At 37.0% G+C, this 7,502-nt stretch overlaps 1 long non-coding RNA gene across 1 annotated transcript; it reads left to right on the top strand.

The window, feature by feature from the left end:
* Nucleotides 1,367–7,502, top strand: LOC110269931. Its single transcript, XR_002358778.1, has 2 exons — nt 1,367–1,917; nt 2,960–7,502. It is a non-coding gene; the product is annotated as an uncharacterized LOC110269931 (long non-coding RNA).

Here is a 7,502-nt window from a genome sequence, read left to right on the forward strand (position 1 = left end):
CCATAAGCTCACTAGCGAGAGGGGGTCCTTCTTTTTCTGACTCGCGCCCCTCCGAGGAGTTTACCTTCGGATTTTTGATTCCGGAAGTGCCTTCCTTATTTTGATCATTAGCTTCCTGATGGAGGTTCTGATCTGCTTCATTGTTTCCAGTGTTCAAATTCTCTTGATCAGAATCTGTCTCCACATGACCTTCTTCAGGGGGTCTTTCCGCCATCACTGGTTAATCTCTCGGGTCCCCGGCAACGGCGCCAATGTTACGGTGGGTAACCAGAGATTAGTGGGCCGGATGACGTTGGTTGGCCCAAACGCGTGAGATCCAAACAACATATAAATAATTCTAATTTTTTTTCTATTTTTTTTCTCTCATTTTCTTTCTTCTTATTTTCTTTCCTTCCATTTTCTTTTCTATACCCAAACAAAGCCTTAACAAATGGGAAGTTGTTCTATCATGCACGCGGAGTTATGGGAAATTATCAAAGGATTGCAGATTGCTTGTTCTATCAATTTTGTCAAGATTGGATGCCCTTCTCATCATTGTGTCTGATATAAATATACTCACCAGCAGAATCCAAAAAGTGGAGTTTATTCATACCCTTCGTGAGGTCAACACGGTAGCTGATATTCTTGCTAAGAAAGGCCATGACCTTCCCCTTTGACCTTCATCTTTTTGATGCAGCATCCCCGGATACGTATTATACAATTGTCATGGATAGTCTAGGATCTTTTATAATAAGAGGAGCTTGATTACTCAGCTCTATTTTTTCTTTTCCCTTCTGGTTTGTTTTTCTCGTTTTTTGTGCTGTCTTGGAGTCCTTAACCCCGTTCTCCCCACCCAAAAAAAAACGTTAATTTGGTATATTAATTTAATTCAAATGTTAGAAGAACCAAGTTAACCTACACAAAATTTGAACAAAAAATTTAACATTTATTCTTGTTGTTTTGCATGTAAATAACTTTGTGAAATTAGAAAAATAAAAAGATTAAGCTAATATGATTATGATTATTAATTAGTAAAAGTTTTTTAAAAAACTTTGATAAATATATAAGAACTTTTTAAATTTTCTATATTTTTTTATAAAATTCCTCTCAATTAATAAGTTTCTATAAAATAAAAATCCAAAAGAAAATAGGTAAATTTTAAAATGCGTCCCTTCAGAAGAGACGTTTCAGGCGTCTCCGTGGTTTTGACACAACCTGACACCAAAAGTAATGGTTATGTGGATTTTTTGTTGCTTTTTGATTTCACCGCGGATGGTAACATTAATTTAAAAAGTGACTGCATTACTAATATTTGTTCTGGAGACAGATTTTTTGAATTTTTTTTGGTACAACGCCAAGGCTAACAAAAGCCCAAAAAAAAAGACATCTTATATACAAATGAATTGAGGTAATGAAGCCCCTATATAATCCTCATGGATGAGTCTAGCTAACTCTGGAGATGGTGTATCCCAAAACAAAAAATCATCACCAGTTTTTAAGTTTTTTTAGTTAAATAGTCAGCACATCTATTGATTTCTCTATAAATTTGTACAAAAAATATTCTCCAGTCATTCTTTTTCAGTGCAACAATTCGTCTAACTAGAGAAATGGGATGTTTTTCAAATTTCTTTCACTATTCAACAGCTTAACAACAGCCGTCGAATCGCACTCCACAATGATTCTCTTCATTCCCATAGCCCAGGCTGATTTCAGGCCTTCCATGACACCCCATAGCTCTGCCGTAAATGTTGTGCAGCTGCCAATCCTACAGGTAAATCCAGCAACCCATCTTCCGTCCTCATTTCTCACCAAATTGCCATAGCCAGCGCATCTCATGTTCCCCTGTGAAGACCTGTCTGTGTTAAGCTTTACCCATCCTTCTGGCGGTGGCACCCATTTGACGTGAATCTCATATTTCATCTTCAATCCTTTAATCAGGTAATTCCTTTCCAGAGTTTGTTTAATTTCCTGAACTTGATTCATGATTTTGATATGAGTTGGTACGATCTTCTGTAGTTGTCATAATTAATTTCCTTATTTCTCCAATACCACATTCTCCAACAGGCTACCATGAAAATATCTTTCCAATCAAAATCTCTTCTCTTCCCTAGTTGCTGTGTCAAATTTAGCTTTACCCATTCCTCCCAGTTTAGGTTGAAGAAGGATTGAATTTTAGATGAATCTAAGAGTTGGACCCAAATTGTTGATACTCTCTGGCAATCCCTTAACACATGTATGCAACTTTCCTGCATTCTATGGCAAGATGAACACTTTAATTTTTTGTGTCTCTTTTCATTCCCATATCTGCTTCCATATCGTTTTTTGAAATTTTGACCAATTGTTTAAGGCTTTATAAGTTGCTGCTATTGAGAAATCTCCATCCTCTGTATGCTTCCATCCTCTCTTATTTCCCTATTGATCTTGATTTGGTGGGCACATTGCTGTGATTTTTTGAACAATTGCTTCTGGTAAATTGAGTCTAAGTTGTTCTCTATCTCATTCTCCTGTCTCTTGGGTCCAGTCCTTCACCATGCTATTGCTATTCATGTTTGAGTTGAGAGTATGATTTTTGAGAGCTCCTTCTCCCAACACCCATTGATCCTTCCAGAAGTTGGTTGCGCAGCCATTTCCTATGTATTGTATTGAAATTTTTTGATAGATTGGCCATATTTTCACGAGTTTCTTCCAAAGCGTGGAATAAGAGCTTTTGCTTCTTATGTTGTTTTTCAATTGTCCTCCTAGATAGTACTTCTGTTTTAGCATCTCAACCCATAGCTTCTTAGGTTCCCTTCCATTTGCCAAAGGATTTTCATCAAGAAGACATCATTCATTGATGTGATTTTTCTGAAGCCAATATCCCCTTCGTACTTAGGACGACATAGAGTTTTTGAACTGATTAAGTGTATTTTCAAATGCTTGGGTTCATCCCCCCATATGAAGCTCCTCTGAAGCTTTTCAATTTCCTGACATTCTCTTTTAGGAACTCTATCGTGTTGCATTTGGAAGTTAAGAGCAAGACTAATGGATGCTTGAGCCAGCATTAATCTTTCTGCAAGAGATAAACACTTACTCTTCCATCCCTTGAGTTTACTCTGAACCTTTCCCATAACATCTTTGAACTTTTCCTTGCCTCTTCTATTATTTGTAACCAGGGTTCCAAGGTATTTTTTGAATTCCTTTTGTTCTCTGAATTTCTCTATGTCCATAATCCTCCTCCTTAAATTTATATTTGTGCTTTTTGAGAAGACAATTGAAGATTTTTTTCTTCGTTAATTTTCAATCCAGACGCCTTGCAAAATTTTTCTAGCGTTTTTTTAACCCTTTGCATTTGTTCTTGGCTGGCTTCTGTGAATAAAAGAACATCATCGGCAAAGATCAGATGGGATATTCTTGGTCCCCTTCTACCTACTGCCATAGGTTTCCACTCTCCTAGATGCACCAACTCCTCTATCAGCTGAGCTAGCTTGTCCATACAGATAACGAAAAATTATGGAGAGATGGGGTCGCCTTGTCTCACCCCTCTTTTTGGAATGAACTCCTCTGTCTTGTTTCCATTCCACAACACATTATAGGACACTAAGTTAATGCATTGCATAATTATTTGGATCACACTTTCACTGGTAATTTAAACTCCTTAAGTCTAACTTTAATGAAGTCCCAGCTAAGCTTGTCATAAGCCTTTTCGAAGTCAATTTTTATAGCCATGAAATATTTTTTTCCTTTCATTCTCTTCATATTATGCATGAGCTCCTTTGCAATAATGATATTGTCTTGTATTTTTCTTCCAGGAATAAAACTTGATTGGTGCACCGCTATTCTATCATTGAGATGAGGTTTGATTCTGTCTACTATTATCTTGGTTAGCACCTTATAGGTCACATTACACCGTGCTATCGGCCGAAACTGGTTGATGGACTCCGGATGGTTAAGGTTTGGAACTAGCGTGATGAGTGTGGAATTGGCTTGCTTTATGATCCCCGGTTCATTCCAGCAGCTCTGGATAAAATCACACACTTTGTTCTTTATGATCCCCAATTATTTTTATAAATAAGTGCCAAAAAGCCATCACTTCCTAAAGTCTTGAGAGATCCTATGTTGAACAAAGCCCTTCGGATTTCCATTTTCGTAGGAGTAGCTGCAAGCTTCCTGCAATCAGATAAACTGAAATTAGGGGGTCATAATGGTCTAATTCAAAAGGAACAACTCTTACCTCTTCTTGATAAAGGTTTTTGAAATGGCAAGTGATGTACTTTTTCAATTCCTCCTCTTCTTCAATCCACTCCCCCTTTTGTCCTCTGAGTTTAAGAATTCTATTTTTTCCTCTTTTAACTATAGCTTTGCTGTGGTAGAACTTAGTGTTTCTATTTCCATCCATGATCCATTTCTCCCACGATTTTTGTAACCAAAAGGTTTCTTCCGTGTCCAAAACCTCGTTTAGCTCCCTTACAAGCTTCTGTTCCAAACCATCTAAGTAAGGATTTTTTCTATATGTGCTACTTGTCTGAATTCCTGCAAGTCTATTTTGTATTCTTCTTTTAGTTTTGAAAATATTCCTAAAACAGCTCTTGTTCCATTCGATTAAGTCCTTCTTTAGTTTTTCAAGAGCATTGTTGAGATAATAATGATTATTCCAACTTGTTTCAATTAAATTTTAGAAGTCTGGATGCATAGTCCATATAGCCTCAAAGCGAAAAGGTCTATCCCTTGTTTCATTTAAGCATTTTTCAGTAGTAATTAAAAGGAGATGATGATAAGATTTCATTCTTGTGAGCATCTCCATTGTAGCTTCTTGGAATCTGTTTCTCCAACTTAAATTAGTCATAGCTCTGTCCAATCTTTTAAAAATTCTTTCTTGGCCTTCCCATTGAGGACCTCTCCAAGTGAATCTCGATCCAATGAAACCCAGGTCAATTAAATCACAGTTATTGATCCAATTAATGAAAGCATTGCAAGCCCTTAGATCTATGGCTGCACCTCCCCTTTTCTCTGAACTATCTTTAATGTCATTAAAATCTCCCTGCAATAAGCCACTCCCCACTATCAGTGTTAGCTATGTTCTGTAATTTGGGTCATAGCTCCCTTCTAATTTGTTAATGAGGATTAGCATATACTGTAGTGAAAAACCATTATCCTCTTCCATATTCTTGGACCTTTATGTGTATATATTGTTGATGTGCTTCTATTGAAGTAATATTGATGTCACTCCTGTTCCAGCAAATTCATATCCCACCTGCAAACCCTTAAGCTTCCTCAATAATGTAATTGGTGTATCCTAATTGCTTAATAACATTTCTAGCAACTTGTCCTCTACACTTTGTTTATAAAAGAATGGTAATGTCTGACTTATATTGTTTCATCATCTCTTTATAAATCCTTCTAAACGCTCCACTAGTAGCCCCTCTCATTCCAGATTATTGTGATCATTAAAAAGGATAACTAAAGGTTAAAGAAAGCTAAAACAACAAAAACTACTTCAAAAGAAAAGAGCACACCTGGAATTTAGTTCATCTTCATTTCAGTGTCCTCTAAAATACTAGTTTTTAGCGTTGTGAAATCTATTCCTTCTAGCAAGCTCGCCTGCCCTCCTTCAGTGCCCTCTGTTTTCATAGGCACCACCTTTGTTGTCTCAACATTTATGGGGTCTGGTGGTTTTCCTTCTATTGGATGGGCTTGATATGAAGGTTGAATGCATTCTTCCATTAAGGAAGGGGTCCCATTAGCCTCCTCTGCCCAGTTTTGCTCATAATGGTTGATTCCTTGTTTTATTGTCCTCACTCTCTGCTCTTTTTCATTTTCGTTACAACTCTTTTTTTAAGCTATTGGTTCTTTATTAGTCTCCTGGTTTGTTTCCCTATCTTCCACTATATGCTTGCTCCTGCTTCCCTTGTCTTTGGTTCTTGACTTGTGTGCGTTATTTGTTTCTCTTTCAGCATTATTGTCACCTTCTCTCTCTTCTTGTTCTTTCTCCTGTGATGTTTCCTCAATGGTCAGCACACTATATCTTGACCTTCCTCTTCCTCCCATGTCTCTAGATTCAGTTTCTTTTTGCCCCTTTTTCCCCTTTTTTGGCCTTTGGACAACCATCCATTCTCCGTATTTGTCCTGCCCTGTAGTGTCAACCTGTTTTTCCTTATCCAATCACCCTTGTTTTTCTTGTTCTTGTCTCATTTCTGCAACTCCATTGGATCTTTCATTCTTTGGAGAGTCTTGGATTGATTGAGCTTCTGTTGCTTTTGGAGCTTGTTTTAAAGGGCAATCTTTTTGCTCATGGTCTATTCTCCCGCAAGAAAAGCATATCTGATGAATACCTTCATACTCTACTCGGTATTCCCTTCCATTGATTAAATATCTCCCCATTATGGGTTTAGTTAAATCAACTTTAACACACAGTCTTGCAAATTTGCCCCTACATAATTCAGCCACATTGCTATCTACCTTCACAGTCCATCCGATAAGATTTCCAATTTTTTTCAAAATGTTTCTATCATAGAGTTCAATAGGTAGCCATGGAAGTCTAATCTATGCTGTTACCTTGTCTATAGTGACTGTTTGAGGGTTAAAATTAGGTTCCCAAAGTCTCACTGTTAGATAGTGATCATAAAGCTTCTATGGTCCTTCCAATAAGGTAAAATCAAAATCTTCGTTTGAGTAAAACTTGACTAAATAGAAGTCCTGTCCTAAGTCAATGACATCAAGACTTCCATTGTTACACTACATTATCTCTAATCTTCTTTTCATTGCTGTATATCCCACCTTTCGCCCCAACAGTTTTACTATAAATGTATTTCACCATGGATTCCATAAGTTTCTCTCAGTCTCTTTACTGATGACAATATTAAAAAGTCCTTCCTCAATTTTCTCCACTTTGATGTCAGACTATGAATCACTCACCGTGTCTGTCTTAGCTCCTTTTGCTTCTTCCTTTCCGGTGTCGATAGCCAAATCTAAATCTTCACCTTCAGTGTGGCTATCATGAGACTATTCTTCACGGTTTGAGCAAATGACCGATTCTTAGATTGGTTTTCGTTGCTTGTACTATTTTCAATCATCCAGTTTTCTTCTCTTAGCACAGGTTGTTGGCTTCCTGTAAAACCTTTACCGTCCTTTCTCACTTTCTTTTTACTTCTCTTCAGCAGATCTTGCTCCTCAGTAAAGGGAGGTTTCTTTGTCACTGCTTCTCCTCGATTATCAACACTGTTCATGACTTCTCAAACAAGTTATAGGATCGACTGTACGGAGAAAAAAACACTCTATGTGTAATGGCTATTTTGCATATTCAGTTTGAACAATACATGATTTTGGAATTTACAACTCTTGATTGGTGGATTCGGCAATAACGATGTAGGCCGGTCCAATGAATTATTTTTGGAAGTTGAGAATATGTGTAGGTTTTTATATTCATGTTTTATTTTTTTTCTAATTGAGACTGCTTGACTATGCTATTGGGTTGAATCCACGTAAACTTTTTGCCTTAATAAAAGAGGACAAAAGAGAGGGAGAATGATTATATTTTGTTTTTGTAA

This window comes from Arachis ipaensis, chromosome B03 (genome assembly GCF_000816755.2).
Source record: "Arachis ipaensis cultivar K30076 chromosome B03, Araip1.1, whole genome shotgun sequence".
Taxonomy (NCBI): Eukaryota; Viridiplantae; Streptophyta; class Magnoliopsida; order Fabales; family Fabaceae; genus Arachis; species Arachis ipaensis.